The sequence below is a fragment of the Siphateles boraxobius genome, unplaced genomic scaffold (assembly GCF_051911475.1).
Source record: "Siphateles boraxobius isolate OS27281-9 unplaced genomic scaffold, OSU_SipBor_1 63, whole genome shotgun sequence".
In the NCBI taxonomy this organism is placed as follows: domain Eukaryota; kingdom Metazoa; phylum Chordata; class Actinopteri; order Cypriniformes; family Leuciscidae; genus Siphateles; species Siphateles boraxobius.
In genome coordinates, this window is record NW_027509190.1 from 712793 (window position 1) to 729440 (window position 16648).

Consider the following 16648-nt stretch of genomic DNA (forward strand, 5'->3'; position numbering starts at 1 on the left):
CTTTACAATTATTCACATTCAAATATTTTCTATATTAAAGAAAACTAAACCCTATTATAATGTAAATGTTTATTAAGGTAGTTGCACATTTTGTACATTCTACACAACAACAAATCTTACACGTTTTATTCTATTTTTGTGCACAAAGTTAGTTTATTATATGTAAATCTTACTTAACATGAGTTTCTAATCATTTTTTAATCTAGATACACTTTATGGTAGTTGTGGTCGAGACGAGACTCGAACCTGTAATTTCGTGTATTTTACAGGCCCGCCTCCCTGGAATTTCCTGCGTTCTTATTGGCTAGCAACGCTCTACACCTACATGCGACTGGCCCTCCCTGGGATTTCCTGCGTTCTTATTGGCTAGCAACGCTCTACACCTACATGCGACTGGCCCCCGCGTGGAAGGCAGCTATGCTCACCACTATTGAAGACTGTTGGATGTAGACTGGAAGCCCTGTTCTGCGGTCAGCAAGAATTTTCGCAATACATTAGCAGCTGGCAGGTGCAGATGGACTGAAACTCTCTTTGTTTGGACCTGGCACTTAAAAAAATTGCATGAACTTATTGACCTGACCTACCAGGCACCATATTAAAAAACAAGGTCTCTAATTTAATAATGTAACACGTTTTATACAGACACTTCATATTTAAACGGTATTAGATTATTTTTTGCATTCACTGGCTTCTGTGAAGCGTTGAGCTAAAATGACGCATGACGCCGTTCCTGGAAGCCGCGCTGATCGGATACAACAACCTGTCTCTGCAACTCCTTGTGGAAAGTGGAAAGTACCTCCGCCTGTCACGCGGAGACTGGGGTTCAATTCCCCGACGGGGAGATCCAGTCCTTTACTGCTGCCAAAAGACCTTAACAAAAGTTTTGCTCCAGCAAACAAGTTACAGGAGAAGTTCGCAAGGGGCCCCGGACAACTGTTTTAAAGACAGCTTGAGAAAAATACAATGCATTGGCCGGGAATCGAACCCGGGTCAACTGCTTGGAAGGCAGCTATGCTCACCACTATATCACCAACGCAAGCCTGATGTATGCAGACTGGAAGCCGTTTTGTGCGGTCAGCAAGAATCTTAGCAGCTGGCAGGTGCAGATGAACTGAAACTCTCTTTGTTTGGACCTGGCACTTAAAAAAATTGCATGAACTTATTGACCTGACCTACCAGGCACCATATTAAAAAACAAGGTCTCTAATTTAATAATGTAACACGTTTTATACAGAAACTTCATATTTAAATGGAATTAGATAATTTTTTGGATTCACTGGCTTCTGTGAAGCGTTGAGCTAAAATGACGCATGACGCTGTTCCTGGAAGCCGCGCTGATCGGATACAACTACCTGTCTCTGAAACTCCTTGTTAGTATAGTGGAAAGTATCTCCGCCTGTCAAGCGGGAGGACGGGGAAGATCCAGTCCTTTACTGCTGCAAAATGACCTTAACAAAAGTTTTGCTCCAGCAAACAAGTTACAGGAGAAGTTGGCAAGGGGCCCTGGACGACTGTTTTAAAGACAGCTTGAGAAAAATGCAATGCGTTGGCTGGGAATCGAACCCATACAGCAAGAATGGACAGACCCAGGAATCGAACCCATACAGCAATAATGCTCGTAATCAAGGTCTTTAATTTAAAAATGTGACACGTTTTATACAGACACTTCATATTTAAATGGTATTAGATTCTTTTTGTGGATTCACTGGCTTCTGTGAAGCGTTGAGGTAATATGACACCGTTCCTGGAAGTGGGAAGGCTGTTTGCAGCGAGCTGTAGTCGCGCTGATCGGGGGCGACTGCCTGTCTTTGCAACTCCTCGTTAGTATAGTGGAAAGTATCTCCGCCTGTTACACGGAAGACCGGGATTTGATTCCCCGACGGGAAGATCCAGTCCTTTACTGCTGCCAAAAGACCTTAACAAAAGTTTTGCTCCAGCAAACAAGTTACAGGAGAAGTTGGCAAGGGGCCCGGACGACTGTTTTAAAGACAGCTTGAGAAAAATGCAATGCGTTGGCCGGGAATCGAACCCATACAGCAAGAATGGACAGACCCAGGAATCGAACCCGTAGCAAGAACGCTCGTAATCAAGGTCTTTAATTAACAAATGTGATGCGTTGGCCGGGAATCGAGCCCTGGTCAACTTCTTGGAAGGCAGCTATGCTCACCACTATACCACCAACGCAAGACTGTTGGATGTAGACTGGAAGCCCTGTTCTGCGGTCAGAAATTATTTTCGCAATACTTTAGCAGCTGGCAGGTGCAGATGAACTGAAACTCTCTTTGTTTGGACCTGGCACTTAAAAAAAATGCATGAACTTATTGACCTGACCTACCAGGCACCATATTAAAAAACAAGGTCTCTAATTTAATAATGTAACACGTTTTATACATAAACTTCATATTTAAACGGAATGAGATAATTTTTTGGATTCACTGGCTTCTGTGAAGCGTTGAGCTAAAATGACGCATGACGCCGTTCCTGGAAGCCGCGCTGATCGGATACAACTATCTGTCTCTGCAACTCCTCGTTAGTATAGTGGAAAGTATCTCCGCCTGTCACGCGGAGACTGGGGTTCGATTCCCCGACGAGGAGATCCAGTCCTTTACTGCTGCCAAAAGACCTTAACAAATGTTTTGCTCCAGCAAACAAGTTGCAGGAGAAGTTGGCAAGGGGCCTCGGACGACTGTTTTAAAGACAGCTTGAGAAAAATGCAATGGGTTGTCCGGGAATCGAACGCAAACAGCAAGAATGGACAGACCCAGGAATCGAACCCATAGCAAGAATGCTCGTAATCAAGGTCTATAATTTACAAATGTGATGCGTTGGCCGGGAATCGAACCCGGGTCAACTGCTTGGAAGGCAGCTATGCTCACCACTATACCACCAACGCAAGACTGTTGGATGTAGACTGGAAGCCCTGTTCTGCGGTCAGCAATAATTTTTGCAATACTTTAGCAGCTGGCAGGTGCAGATGAACTGAAACTCTCTTTGTTTGGACCTGGCACTTAAAAAAATTGCATGAACTTATTGACCTGACCTACCAGGCACCATATTAAAAAACAAGGTCTCTAATTTAATAATGTAACACGTTTTATACAGACACTTCATATGTAAACGGTATTAGATTATTTTTTGCATTCACTGGCTTCTGTGAAGCGTTGAGCTAAAATGACGCATGACGCCGTTCCTGCAAGCCGCGCTGATCGGATACAACTACCTGTCTCTGCAACTCCTTGTTAGTATAGTGGAAAGTATCTCCGCCTGTCACGCGGAGACTGGGGTTCAATTCCCCGACGGGGAGATTCAGTCCTTTACTGCTGCCAAAAGACCTTAACAAAAGTTTTGCTCCAGCAAACAAGTTACAGGGAAGTTGGCAAGGGTCCCGGACGACTGTTTTAAAGACAGCTTGAGAAAAATGCAATGCGTTGGCCGGGAATCGAACCCATACAGCAAGAATGGACAGACCCAGGAATCGAACCCATAGCAAGAATGCTCGTGATCAAGGTCTTTAATTTACAAATGTGATGCGTTGGCCGGGAATCGAACCCCGTCACCTGCTTGGAAGGCAGCTATGCTCACCACAATACCACCAATGCAAGACTGTCGGATGTAGGCTGGAAGCCCTCTTGCGCGGTCAGCAAGAATTTTCGCAATACATTAGCAGCTGGCAGGTGCAGATGAACTGAAACTCTCTTTGTTTGGACCTGGCACTTAAAAAAAATGCATGAACTTATTGACCTGACCTACCAGGCACCATATTAAAAAACAAGGTCTCTAATTTAATAATGTAACACGTTTTATACAGACACTTCATATTTAAACGGTATTAGATTTTTTTTTGGATTCACTGGCTTCTGTGAAGCGTTGAGCTAAAATGACGCATGACGCCGTTCCTGCAAGCCGCGCTGATCGGGGACAACTACCTGTCTCTGCAACTCCTCGTTAGTATAGTGGAAAGTATCTCCGCCTGTCACACGGAATACCGTGGTTCGATTCCCCGACGGGGAGATTCAGTCCTTTACTGCTGCCAAAAGTCCTTAACAAATGTTTTGCTCCAGCAAACAAGTTACAGGGAAGTTGGCAAGGGGCCCGGACGACTGTTTTAAAGACAGCTTGAGAAAAATGCAATGCGTTGGCCGGGAATCGAAGCCATAAAGCAAGAATGGACAGACCCAGGAATCGAACCCATAGCAAGAATGCTCGTAATCAAGGTCTTTAATTTACAAATGTGATGCGTTGGCCAGCAATCGAACCCGGGTCAACTGCTTGGAAGGCAGCTATGCTCACCACTATACCACCAACGCAGGCCTTAGAACGTAGACTGGAAGCCCAGTTGTGCCGTCAGCAAGAATTTTCGCAATACATTAGCAGCTGGCAGGTGCAGATGAACTGAAACTCTCTTTGTTTGGACCTGGCACTTAAAAAAATTGCATGAACTTATTGACCTGACCTACCAGGCACTGTAGTGATCTTTTTCTTTGTAGAAAAGTTAGAAGCTCAGACCAGGAGACAGTAGAAGTTTTCCAAGCAGAAGTTCTTTATTATTTGTCGGTAGCTGCAGTCATTCCAACATCGTCTAACTAAGGGAACTTTACATTGTAGTTTATATACATTTCAAGGGGGAGGGATTACATTGTGAGGAACAAAGCATGTAAATGAGTTGAAACATGAGAACAGAACGGTGCAGGACTTCTCGCACTGAGATAAGAACTCCAAGACAAATGGTCTCAGTAATAAAATAGCAGGTGTTCAAACTTGCTCAGCATGACTCTTCACCCGGTAAAACAATGAGAACAGGAAAAGCCTAGCCTTCTCGCACTGAGATGGGACAGTCAGGAATATCCTGCTGGGAACCCCTACCGTTTGCAGAGATTTCCTGGTCTCATCATTTATAAACTTTCTCAATATAAAATACTATTGTATTGGAAATCTAAATTAAACATTTAAATAAAATTTGTAATCCTACAACACCATATTAAAAAACAAGGTCTCTAATTTAATAATGTAACTCGTTTTATACAGACACTTCATATTTAAACGGTATTAGATTATTTTTTGGATTCACTGGCTTCTGTGAAGCGTTGAGCTAAAATGACGCATGACGCCGTTCCTGGAAGTCGCGCTGATCGGATACAACTACCTGTTTCTGCAACTCCTCGTTAGTATAGTGGAAAGTATCTCCGCCTGTCACGCGGAAGACCGGGGTTCGATTCCCCGACGGGGAGATCCAGTCCTTTACTGCTGCCAAAAGACCTTAACAAATGTTTTGCTCCAACAAACAAGTTACAGGAGAAGTTGGCAAGGGGCCACCGACGACTGTTTTAAAGACAGCTTGAGAAAAATGCAATGCGTTGGCCGGGAATCGAACGCATACAGCAAGAATGGACAGACCCAGGAATCGAACCCATAGCAAGAATGCTCGTAATCAAGGTCTTTAATTTACAAATGTGATGCGTTGGCCAGGAATCGAACCCAGGTCAACTGCTTGGAAGGCAGCTATGCTCACCACTATACCACCAACACAAGACTGTTGGATGTAGACTGGAAGCCATCTTGTGCGGACAGCAAGAATGTTCGCAATACTTTAGCAGCTGGCAGGTGCAGATGAACTGAAACTCTCTTTGTTTGGACCTGGCACTTAAAAAAATTGCATGAACTTATTGACCTGACCTACCAGGCACCATATTAAAAAACAAGGTCTCTAATTTAATAATGTAACACGTTTTATACAGACACTTCATATTTAAACGGTATTAGATTATTTTTTGCATTCACTGGCTTCTGTGAAGCGTTGAGCTAAAATGACGCATGACGCCGTTCCTGGAAGCCGCGCTGATCGGATACAACTACCTGTCTCTGCAACTCCTCGTTAGTATAGTGGAAAGTATCTCCGCCTGTCACGCGGAAGACCGGGGTTCGATTCCCCGACGGGGAGATCCAGTCCTTTACTGCTGCCAAAAGACCTTAACAAATGTTTTGCTCCAGCAAACAAGTTACAGGAGAAGTTGGCAAGGGGCCACCGACGACTGTTTTAAAGACAGCTTGAGAAAAATGCAATGCGTTGGCCGGGAATCGAACGCATACAGCAAGAATGGACAGACCCAGGAATCGAACCCATAGCAAGAATGCTCGTAATCAAGGTCTTTAATTTACAAATGTGATGCGTTGGCCAGGAATCGAACCCGGGTCAACTGCTTGGAAGGCAGCTATGCTCACCACTATACCACCAACATAAGACTGTTGGATGTAGACTGGAAGCCCTCTTGTGCGGACAGCAAGAATGTTCGCAATATATTAGCAGCTGGCAGGTGCAGATGAATTGAAACTCTCTTTGTTTGGACCTGACACTTAAAAAAATTGCATGAACTTATTGACCTGACCTACCAGGCACCATATTAAAAAAAAGGGTCTCTAATTTAATAATGTAACACGTTTTATACAGACACTTCATATTTAAACGGTATTAGATTATTTTTTGGATTCACTGGCTTCTGTGAAGCGTTGAGCTAAAATGACGCATGACGCTGTTCCTGGAAGCCGCGCTGATCGGATACAACTACCTGTCTCTGCAACTCTTTGTTAGTATAGTGGAAAGTACCTCCGCCTGTCACGCGGAGACTGGGGTTTGATTCCCCGACGGGGAGATCCAGTCCTGTACTGCTGCCAAAAGACCTTAACAAATGTTTTGCTCCAGCAAACAAGTTGCAGGAGAAGTTGGCAAGGGGCCTCGGACGACTGTTTTAAAGACAGCTTGAGAAAAATGCAATGCGTTGGCCGGGAATCGAACGCATACAGCAAGAATGGACAGACCCAGGAATCGAACCCATAGCAAGAATGCTCGTAATCAAGGTCTTTAATTTACAAATGTGATGCGATGGCCGGGAATCGAACCCAGGTCAACTGCTTGGGGGGCAGCTATGCTCACCACTATACCACCAACGCAAGACTGTTGGATGTAGACTGGAAGCCCTGTTCTGCGGTCAGCAATAATTTTCGCAATACTTTAGCAGCTGGCAGGTGCAGATGAACTGAAACTCTCTTTGTTTGGACCTGGCACTTAAAAAAATTGCATGAACTTATTGACCTGACCTACCAGGCACCATATTAAAAAACAAGGTCTCTAATTTAATAATGTAACACGTTTTATACAGACACTTCATATTTAAACGGTATTAGATTATTTTTTGCATTCACTGGCTTCTGTGAAGCGTTGAGCTAAAATGACGCATGACGCCGTTCCTGCAAGCCGCGCTGATCGGATACAACTACCTGTCTCTGCAACTCCTTGTTAGTATAGTGGAAAGTATCTCCGCCTGTCACACGGAGACTGGGGTTTCGATTCCCCGACGGGGAGATTCAGTCCTTTACTGCTGCCAAAAGACCTTAACAAATGTTTTGCTCCAGAAAACAAGTTACAGGGAAGTTGGCAAGGGGCCCGGACGACTGTTTTAAAGACAGCTTGAGAAAAATGCAATGCGTTGGCCGGGAATCGAACCCATACAGCAAGAATGGACAGACCCAGGAATCGAACCCATAGCAAGAATGCTCGTAATCAAGGTCTTTAATTTACAAATGTGATGCGTTGGTCAGCAATCGAACCCGGGTCAACTGCTTGGAAGGCAGCTATGCTCACCACTATACCACCAACGCAAGACTGTTGGATGTAGACCTGAAGCCCTGTTCTGCGGTCAGCAATAATTTTCGCAATACTTTAGCAGCTGGCAGGTGCAGATGAACTGAAACTCTCTTTGTTTGGACCTGGCACTTAAAAAAATTGCATGAACTTATTGACCTGACCTACCAGGCACCATATTAAAAAAAATGGTCTCTAATTTAATAATGTAACACTTTTTATACAGACACTTCATATTTAAACGGTATTAGATTATTTTTTGGATTCACTGGCTTCTGTGAAGCGTTGAGCTAAAATGACGCATGACGCTGTTCCTGGAAGCCGCGCTGATCGGATACAACTACCTGTCTCTGCAACTCTTTGTTAGTATAGTGGAAAGTACCTCTGCCTGTCACGCGGAGACTGGGGTTCGATTCCCCGACGGGGAGATCCAGTCCTGTACTGCTGCCAAAAGACCTTAACAAATGTTTTGCTCCAGCAAACAAGTTGCAGGAGAAGTTGGCAAGGGGCCTCGGACGACTGTTTTAAAGACAGGTTGAGAAAAATGCAATGCGTTGGCCGGGAATCGAACCCGGGTCAACTGCTTAGAGCAGCTATGCTCACCACTATACCACCAACGCAAGACTGTTGGTTGTAGACTGGAAGCCCTGTTCTGCGGTCAGCAATAATTTTCGCAATACTTTAGCAGCTGGCAGGTGCAGATGAACTGAAACTCTCTTTGTTTGGACCTGGCACTTAAAAAAATTGCATGAACTTATTGACCTGACCTACCAGGCACCATATTAAAAAACAAGGTCTCTAATTTAATAATGTAACACGTTTTATACAGACACTTCATATTTAAACGGTATTAGATTATTTTTTGCAATCAGTGGCTTATGTGAAGCGTTGAGCTAAAATGACGCATGAAGCCATTCCTGGAAGCCGCGCTGATCGGTTACAACTACCTGTCTCTGCAACTCCTTGTTAGTATAGTGGTAAGTATCTCCGCCTGTCACGCGGAGACTGGGGTTCGATTCCCCGACGGGGAGATCCAGTCCTTTACTGCTGCCAAAAGACCTTAACAAAAGTTTTGCTCCAGCAAACAAGTTACAGGGAAGTTGGCAAGGGGCCCTGACGACTGTTTTAAAGACAGCTTGAGAAAAATGGAATGCGTTGGCCGGGAATCGAACCCATACAGCAAGAATGGATCGATCCAGGAATCGAACCCATAGCAAGAATGCTCGTAATCAAGGTCTTTAATTTACAAATGTGATGCGTTGGCCGGGAATCAAAACCGGGTCAACTGCTTGGAAGGCAGCTATGCTCACCACTATACCACCAACGCAAGACTGTTGGATGTAGGCTGGAAGCCCTGTTGTGCGGTCAGCAAGAATTTTCGCAATATATTAGCCACTGGCAGGTGGAGATGAACTGAAACTCTCTTTGTTTGGACCTGGCACTTAAAAAAATGGCATGAACTTATTGACCTGACCTACCAGGCACCATATTAAAAAACAAGGTCTCTAATTTAATAATGTAACACGTTTTATACAGACACTTCATATTTAAACGGTATTAGATTATTTTTTGCAATCAGTGGCTTATGTGAAGCGTTGAGCTAAAATGACGCATGAAGCCATTCCTGGAAGCCGCGCTGATCGGTTACAACTACCTGTCTCTGCAACTCCTTGTTAGTATAGTGGTAAGTATCTCCGCCTGTCACGCGGAGACTGGGGTTCGATTCCCCGACGGGGAGATCCAGTCCTTTACTGCTGCCAAAAGACCTTAACAAAAGTTTTGCTCCAGTAAACAAGTTACAGGAGAAGTTGGCAAGGGTCCCCGGACGACTGTTTTAAAGACAGCTTGAGAAAAATGCAATGCGTTGGCCGGGAATCGAACCCATACAGCAAGAATGGACAGACCCAGGAATCGAACCCATAGCAAGAATGCTCGTAATCAAGGTCTTTAATTTACAAATGTGATGCGTTGGCCGGGAATCGAACCCAGTCACTTGCTTGGAAGGCAGCTATGCTCACCACAATACCACCAACGCAGGCCTTTGAACGTAGACTGGAAGCCCGGTTGTGCGGTCAGCAAGAATTTTCGCAATACATTAGCAGCTGGCAGGTGCAGATGAACTGAAACTCTCTTTGTTTGGACCTGGCACTTAAAAAAATTGCATGAACTTATTGACCTGACCTACCAGGCACTGTAGTGATCTTTTTCTTTGTAGAAAAGTTAGAAGCTCAGACCAGGAGACAGTGGAAGTTTTCCAAGCAGAAGTTCTTTTTTGCTTGTCGGTAGCTGCAGTCATTCCAAAATCGTCTAACTAAGGGAACTTTACATTGTAGTTTATATACATTTCAAGGGGGAGGGATTACATTGTGAGGAACAAAGCATGTAAATGAGCTGAAACATGAGAACAGAACGGTGCAGGACTTCTCACACTGAGATAAGAACTCCAAGACAAATGGTCTCAGTAATAAAATAGCAGGTGTTCAAACTTGCTCAGCATGACTCTTCACCCGGTAAAACAATGAGAACAGGAAAAGCCTAGCCTTCTCGCACTGAGATGGGACAGTCAGGAATATCCTGCTGGGAACCCCTACCGTTTGCAGAGATTTCCTGGTCTCATCATTTATAAACTTTCTCTATATAAAATACTATTGTATTGGAAATCTAAATTAAACATTTAAATAAAATTTGTAATCCTATAACACCATATTAAAAAACAAGGTCTCTAATTTAATAATGTAACACGTTTTATACAGACACTTCATATTTAAACGGTATTAGATTATTTTTTGGATTCACTGGCTTCTGTGAAGCGTTGAGCTAAAATGACGCATGACGCCTTTCCTGCAAGCCGCGCTGATCGGATACAACTACCTGTCTCTGCAACTCCTTGTTAGTATAGTGGAAAGTATCTCCGCCTGTCATGCGGAGACTGGGGTTCGATTCCCCGACGGGGAGATTCAGTCCTTTACTGCTGCCAAAAGACCTTAACAAAAGTTTTGCTCCAGCAAACAAAATACAGGGAAGTTGGCAAGGGGCCCTGACGACTGTTTTAAAGACAGCTTGAGAAAAATGGAATGCGTTGGCCGGGAATCGAACCCATACAGCAAGAATGGATCGATCCAGGAATCGAACCCATAGCAAGAATGCTCATAATCAAGGTCTTTAATTTACAAATGTGATGCGTTGGCCAGCAATCGAACCCGGGTCAACTGCTTGGAAGGCAGCTATGCTCACCACTATACCACCAACTCAAGACTGTTGGATGTAGGCTGGAAGCCCAGTTGTGCGGTCAGCAAGAATTTTCGCAATACATTAGCAGCTGGCAGGTGGAGATGAACTGAAACTCTCTTTGTTTGGACCTGGCACTTAAAAAAATGGCATGAACTTATTGACCTGACCTACCAGGCACCATATTAAAAAACAAGGTCTCTAATTTAATAATGTAACACGTTTTATACAGACACTTCATATTTAAACGGTATTAGATTATTTTTTGCAATCACTGGCTTATGTGAAGCGTTGAGCTAAAATGACGCATGAAGCCGTTCCTGGAAGCCGCGCTGATCGGTTACAACTACCTGTCTCTGCAACTCCTTGTTAGTATAGTGGCAAGTATCTCCACCTGTCACGCGGAGACTGGGGTTCGATTCCCCGACGGGGAGATCCAGTCCTTTACTGCTGCCAAAAGACCTTAACAAAAGTTTTGCTCCAGCAAACAAGTTACAGGAGAAGTTGGCAAGGGGCCCCGGACGACTGTTTTAAAGACAGCTTGAGAAAAATGCAATGCATTGGCCGGGAATCGAACCCATACAGCAAGAATGGACAGACCCAGGAATCGAACCCATAAAGCAAGAATGGACAGACCCAGGAATCGAACCCATAGCAAGAATGCTCGTAATCAAGGTCTTTAATTTACAAATGTGATGCGTTGGCCGGGAATCGAACCCGGTCACCTGCTTGGAAGGCAGCTATGCTCACCACAATACCACCAACGCAAGACTGTTGGATGTAGACTGGAAGCCCTGTTCTGCGGTCAGCAATAATTTTCGCAATACTTTAGCAGCTGGCAGGTGCAGATGAACTGAAACTCTCTTTGTTTGGACCTGGCACTTAAAAAAATTGCATGAACTTATTGACCTGACCTACCAGGCACCATATTAAAAAACAAGGTCTCTAATTTAATAATGTAACACGTTTTATACAGACACTTCATATTTAAACGGTATTAGATTATTTTTTGCATTCACTGGCTTCTGTGAAGCGTTGAGCTAAAATGACGCATGACGCCGTTCCTGCAAGCCGCGCTGATCGGATACAACTACCTGTCTCTGCAACTCCTTGTTAGTATAGTGGAAAGTATCTCCGCCTGTCACACGGAGACTGGGGTTTCGATTCCCCGACGGGGAGATTCAGTCCTTTACTGCTGCCAAAAGACCTTAACAAATGTTTTGCTCCAGAAAACAAGTTACAGGGAAGTTGGCAAGGGGCCCGGACGACTGTTTTAAAGACAGCTTGAGAAAAATGCAATGCGTTGGCCGGGAATCGAACCCATACAGCAAGAATGGACAGACCCAGGAATCGAACCCATAGCAAGAATGCTCGTAATCAAGGTCTTTAATTTACAAATGTGATGCGTTGGTCAGCAATCGAACCCGGGTCAACTGCTTGGAAGGCAGCTATGCTCACCACTATACCACCAACGCAAGACTGTTGGATGTAGACCTGAAGCCCTGTTCTGCGGTCAGCAATAATTTTCGCAATACTTTAGCAGCTGGCAGGTGCAGATGAACTGAAACTCTCTTTGTTTGGACCTGGCACTTAAAAAAATTGCATGAACTTATTGACCTGACCTACCAGGCACCATATTAAAAAAAATGGTCTCTAATTTAATAATGTAACACTTTTTATACAGACACTTCATATTTAAACGGTATTAGATTATTTTTTGGATTCACTGGCTTCTGTGAAGCGTTGAGCTAAAATGACGCATGACGCTGTTCCTGGAAGCCGCGCTGATCGGATACAACTACCTGTCTCTGCAACTCTTTGTTAGTATAGTGGAAAGTACCTCTGCCTGTCACGCGGAGACTGGGGTTCGATTCCCCGACGGGGAGATCCAGTCCTGTACTGCTGCCAAAAGACCTTAACAAATGTTTTGCTCCAGCAAACAAGTTGCAGGAGAAGTTGGCAAGGGGCCTCGGACGACTGTTTTAAAGACAGGTTGAGAAAAATGCAATGCGTTGGCCGGGAATCGAACCCGGGTCAACTGCTTAGAGCAGCTATGCTCACCACTATACCACCAACGCAAGACTGTTGGTTGTAGACTGGAAGCCCTGTTCTGCGGTCAGCAATAATTTTCGCAATACTTTAGCAGCTGGCAGGTGCAGATGAACTGAAACTCTCTTTGTTTGGACCTGGCACTTAAAAAAATTGCATGAACTTATTGACCTGACCTACCAGGCACCATATTAAAAAACAAGGTCTCTAATTTAATAATGTAACACGTTTTATACAGACACTTCATATTTAAACGGTATTAGATTATTTTTTGCAATCAGTGGCTTATGTGAAGCGTTGAGCTAAAATGACGCATGAAGCCATTCCTGGAAGCCGCGCTGATCGGTTACAACTACCTGTCTCTGCAACTCCTTGTTAGTATAGTGGTAAGTATCTCCGCCTGTCACGCGGAGACTGGGGTTCGATTCCCCGACGGGGAGATCCAGTCCTTTACTGCTGCCAAAAGACCTTAACAAAAGTTTTGCTCCAGCAAACAAGTTACAGGGAAGTTGGCAAGGGGCCCTGACGACTGTTTTAAAGACAGCTTGAGAAAAATGTTATGCGTTGGCCGGGAATCGAACCCATACAGCAAGAATGGATCGATCCAGGAATCGAACCCATAGCAAGAATGCTCGTAATCAAGGTCTTTAATTTACAAATGTGATGCGTTGGCCGGGAATCAAAACCTGGTCAACTGCTTGGAAGGCAGCTATGCTCACCACTATACCACCAACGCAAGACTGTTGGATGTAGGCTGGAAGCCCTGTTGTGCGGTCAGCAAGAATTTTCGCAATATATTAGCCACTGGCAGGTGGAGATGAACTGAAACTCTCTTTGTTTGGACCTGGCACTTAAAAAAATGGCATGAACTTATTGACCTGACCTACCAGGCACCATATTAAAAAACAAGGTCTCTAATTTAATAATGTAACACGTTTTATACAGACACTTCATATTTAAACGGTATTAGATTATTTTTTGCAATCAGTGGCTTATGTGAAGCGTTGAGCTAAAATGACGCATGAAGCCATTCCTGGAAGCCGCGCTGATCGGTTACAACTACCTGTCTCTGCAACTCCTTGTTAGTATAGTGGTAAGTATCTCCGCCTGTCACGCGGAGACTGGGGTTCGATTCCCCGACGGGGAGATCCAGTCCTTTACTGCTGCCAAAAGACCTTAACAAAAGTTTTGCTCCAGCAAACAAGTTACAGGAGAAGTTGGCAAGGGTCCCCGGACGACTGTTTTAAAGACAGCTTGAGAAAAATGCAATGCGTTGGCCGGGAATCGAACCCATACAGCAAGAATGGACAGACCCAGGAATCGAACCCATAGCAAGAATGCTCGTAATCAAGGTCTTTAATTTACAAATGTGATGCGTTGGCCGGGAATCGAACCCAGTCACCTGCTTGGAAGGCAGCTATGCTCACCACAATACCACCAACGCAGGCCTTTGAACGTAGACTGGAAGCCCGGTTGTGCGGTCAGCAAGAATTTTCGCAATACATTAGCAGCTGGCAGGTGCAGATGAACTGAAACTCTCTTTGTTTGGACCTGGCACTTAAAAAAATTGCATGAACTTATTGACCTGACCTACCAGGCACTGTAGTGATCTTTTTCTTTGTAGAAAAGTTAGAAGCTCAGACCAGGAGACAGTGGAAGTTTTCCAAGCAGAAGTTCTTTATTGCTTGTCGGTAGCTGCAGTCATTCCAACATCGTCTAACTAAGGGAACTTTACATTGTAGTTTATATACATTTCAAGGGGGAGGGTTTACATTGTGAGGAACAAAGCATGTAAATGAGCTGAAACATGAGAACAGAACGGTGCAGGACTTCTCACACTGAGATAAGAACTCCAAGACAAATGGTCTCAGTAATAAAATAGCAGGTGTTCAAACTTGCTCAGCATGACTCTTCACCCGGTAAAACAATGAGAACAGGAAAAGCCTAGCCTTCTCGCACTGAGATGGGACAGTCAGGAATATCCTGCTGGGAACCCCTACCGTTTGCAGAGATTTCCTGGTCTCATCATTTATAAACTTTCTCTATATAAAATACTATTGTATTGGAAATCTAAATTAAACATTTAAATAAAATTTGTAATCCTATAACACCATATTAAAAAACAAGTTCTCTAATTTAATAATGTAACACGTTTTATACAGACACTTCATATTTAAACGGTATTAGATTATTTTTTGGATTCACTGGCTTCTGTGAAGCGTTGAGCTAAAATGACGCATGACGCCGTTCCTGGAAGCCGCGCTGATCGGATACAACTACCTGTCTCTGCAACTCCTCGTTAGTATAGTGGAAAGTATCTCCGCCTGTCACGCGGAAGACCGGGGTTCGATTCCCCGACGGGGAGATCCAGTCCTTTACTGCTGCCAAAAGACCTTAACAAATGTTTTGCTCCAGGAAACAAGTTACAGGAGAAGTTGGCAAGGGGCCCGCACGACTGTTTTAAAGACAGCTTGAGAAAAATGCAATGCGTTGGCCGGGAATCGAACGCATACAGCAAGAATGGACTGCCCCAGGAATCGAACCCATAGCAAGAATGCTCGTAATCAAGGTCTTTAATTTACAAATGTGATGCGTTGGCCGGGAATCGAACCTGGGTCAACTGCTTGGAAGGCAGCTATGCTCACCACTATACCACCAACGCAAGACTGTTGGATTTAGACCGGAAGCCCTGTTCTGCGGTCAGCAATAATTTTTGCAATACTTTAGCAGCTGGCAGGTGCAGATGAACTGAAACTCTCTTTGTTTGGACCTGGCACTTAAAAAAATTGCATGAACTTATTGACCTGACCTACCAGGCACCATATTAAAAAACAAGGTCTCTAATTTAATAATGTAACACGTTTTATACAGACACTTCATATTTAAACGGTATTAGATTATTTTTTGGATTCACTGGCTTCTGTGAAGCGTTGAGCTAAAATGACGCATGACGCCTTTCCTGCAAGCCGCGCTGATCGGATACAACTACCTGTCTCTGCAACTCCTCGTTAGTATAGTGGAAAGTATCTCCGCCTGTCACGCGTAAGACTGGGGTTCGATTCCCCGACGGGGAGATCCAGTCCTTTACTGCTGCCAAAAGACCTTAACAAATGTTTTGCTCCAGGAAACAAGTTACAGGAGAAGTTGGCAAGGGGCCTCGGACGACTGTTTTAAAGACAGCTTGAGAAAAATGCAATGCGTTGGCCGGGAATCGAACGCATACAGCAAGAATGGACTGCCCCAGGAATCGAACCCATAGCAAGAATGCTCATAATCAAGGTCTTTAATTTACAAATGTGATGCGTTGGCCGGGAATCGAACCCGGATGAACTGCTTGGAAGGCAGCTATGCTCACCACTATACCACCAACGCAAGACTTTTGGATGTAGGCTGGAAGCCGTGTTGTGCGGTCAGCAAGAATTTTCGCAATACATTAGCAGCTGGCAGGTGGAGATGAACTGAAACTCTCTTTGTTTGGACCTGGCACTTAAAAAAATGGCATGAACTTATTGACCTGACCTACCAGGCACCATATTAAAAAACAAGAGGTTAATGACACAATATCCTCAAAATCAGGAAATAATAGTACCCCAAACTAACACATACAAGACATAGAGTGCAGTCACCATCACACACACACATATTAGACACATATTTTAACTGTTCATTTTTAATGTTCGCTTTTCATTATATCATCTCTAAAAAGATTTAAATTTTAAGTAAGATTTTAAACTT

General features: G+C 44.1%; 8 non-coding genes across 8 annotated transcripts; 3 read left to right on the plus strand and 5 right to left on the minus strand.

Moving 5' to 3' along the window:
• Positions 1 to 964: 964 nt before the first annotated feature.
• trnag-ucc (transfer RNA glycine (anticodon UCC)) lies at positions 965 to 1036 on the minus strand. Its single transcript has one exon. It is a non-coding gene; the product is annotated as a tRNA-Gly (tRNA).
• Positions 1037 to 2821: 1785 nt separating this feature from the next.
• On the minus strand, positions 2822 to 2893 carry trnag-ucc (transfer RNA glycine (anticodon UCC)). The gene has a single exon. It is a non-coding gene; the product is annotated as a tRNA-Gly (tRNA).
• Positions 2894 to 5156: 2263 nt separating this feature from the next.
• On the plus strand, positions 5157 to 5228 carry trnad-guc (transfer RNA aspartic acid (anticodon GUC)). Its single transcript has one exon. It is a non-coding gene; the product is annotated as a tRNA-Asp (tRNA).
• Positions 5229 to 5866: 638 nt separating this feature from the next.
• trnad-guc (transfer RNA aspartic acid (anticodon GUC)) lies at positions 5867 to 5938 on the plus strand. The gene has a single exon. It is a non-coding gene; the product is annotated as a tRNA-Asp (tRNA).
• A 935-nt stretch (positions 5939 to 6873) lies between these two features.
• On the minus strand, positions 6874 to 6945 carry trnag-ccc (transfer RNA glycine (anticodon CCC)). The gene has a single exon. It is a non-coding gene; the product is annotated as a tRNA-Gly (tRNA).
• Positions 6946 to 15206: 8261 nt separating this feature from the next.
• On the plus strand, positions 15207 to 15278 carry trnad-guc (transfer RNA aspartic acid (anticodon GUC)). The gene has a single exon. It is a non-coding gene; the product is annotated as a tRNA-Asp (tRNA).
• A 225-nt stretch (positions 15279 to 15503) lies between these two features.
• On the minus strand, positions 15504 to 15575 carry trnag-ucc (transfer RNA glycine (anticodon UCC)). Its single transcript has one exon. It is a non-coding gene; the product is annotated as a tRNA-Gly (tRNA).
• A 638-nt stretch (positions 15576 to 16213) lies between these two features.
• Positions 16214 to 16285, minus strand: trnag-ucc (transfer RNA glycine (anticodon UCC)). The gene has a single exon. It is a non-coding gene; the product is annotated as a tRNA-Gly (tRNA).
• Positions 16286 to 16648: the final 363 nt, after the last annotated feature.